Source organism: Saccopteryx bilineata, chromosome 8, assembly GCF_036850765.1.
Source record: "Saccopteryx bilineata isolate mSacBil1 chromosome 8, mSacBil1_pri_phased_curated, whole genome shotgun sequence".
NCBI lineage: Eukaryota > Metazoa > Chordata > Mammalia > Chiroptera > Emballonuridae > Saccopteryx > Saccopteryx bilineata.
The window spans coordinates 85,908,835-85,909,827 of NC_089497.1; the positions used below are offsets into that span (position 1 = coordinate 85,908,835).

Consider the following 993-nt stretch of genomic DNA (forward strand, 5'->3'; position numbering starts at 1 on the left):
AGATCCCATAATAACTTTTATAGGCTATAATTGCTTTTATAGACACCATCTGTAATGTCATGGTCAGCGGTGTTTGTGTGTGTGTGTGTGTGTGTGTGTGTACAGGCATAAGAATACCACCATATATACCTTAAGATACAGGACAATCTGATACTTTTTGACCTGGAAATGCTGAGGTCGCCGGTTCAAAACCCTGGGCTTGCCTGGTCAAGGCACATATGGGAGTTGATGCTTCCGGCTCCTCCCCCCTTCTCTCTCTCTGTCTCTCTCTCCTCTCTCTCCCTCTCTGTCTCTCTCCTCTCTAAAAATAAAGAAAGAAAGAAAAAATCTTAAAAAAAAAAAAAGTGTTTAAAATATCATTACTAGGAAGGCAGAAGTGTGTCCAGATTGAGATCCACAGAATCCAGTTTACAGGATTTCTTTTGGCCAAACCGAGAGGTAGCTACATATGTTGAAACACAGGCTGCAGTATTTGTTTCTTTTGCAAGATTGAAATCATGGCAGGTCCAGAAACTGATGCCTGATTCCACTTCACTGGTATTAAAAAATATTTCAACTTTATACTTTCACAGGTAGAATGAATTATGTACAGGCCACATATGGAGGCATTGCTTCAGTGATCTTATACTTTAAGTTAAGGTCTTAAAAATAATCCAGCTGTGAAAGCAACATTTAGCTTCCAAACTGTTGTGCCTCATGTGTTACATTCCCGTGCCTGGAAAAGCTCATGTCAACCCATCATGTGACGGTAAATTTATACAATAAATTATGAACTGAAGGGGGAAACAATGCAGCTTACATTTTTTCACCCCCTTCCCCCTAGGTTGATTTTAGGTTCTCCTAGGACAACGATGGTTATTACCGACTTTGATATATCTTCCCATGTGGCAGACACTCAGTGTGAGTAGTGCCTTTACTGTTTATCTGCTCCCTCACTGACTGCTCCCTAGGGTGGAGTGACTACTTACTGGTGACTTTGGGAGAGGGACCAGA

At 41.2% G+C, this 993-nt stretch overlaps 1 pseudogene; it reads left to right on the forward strand.

Annotated features, from left to right (window-relative positions):
- The first annotated feature begins 497 nt into the window (after positions 1-497).
- LOC136311719 (ATP synthase membrane subunit K, mitochondrial pseudogene) lies at positions 498-746 on the forward strand (annotated as a pseudogene).
- The last annotated feature ends 247 nt before the right edge of the window (positions 747-993 follow it).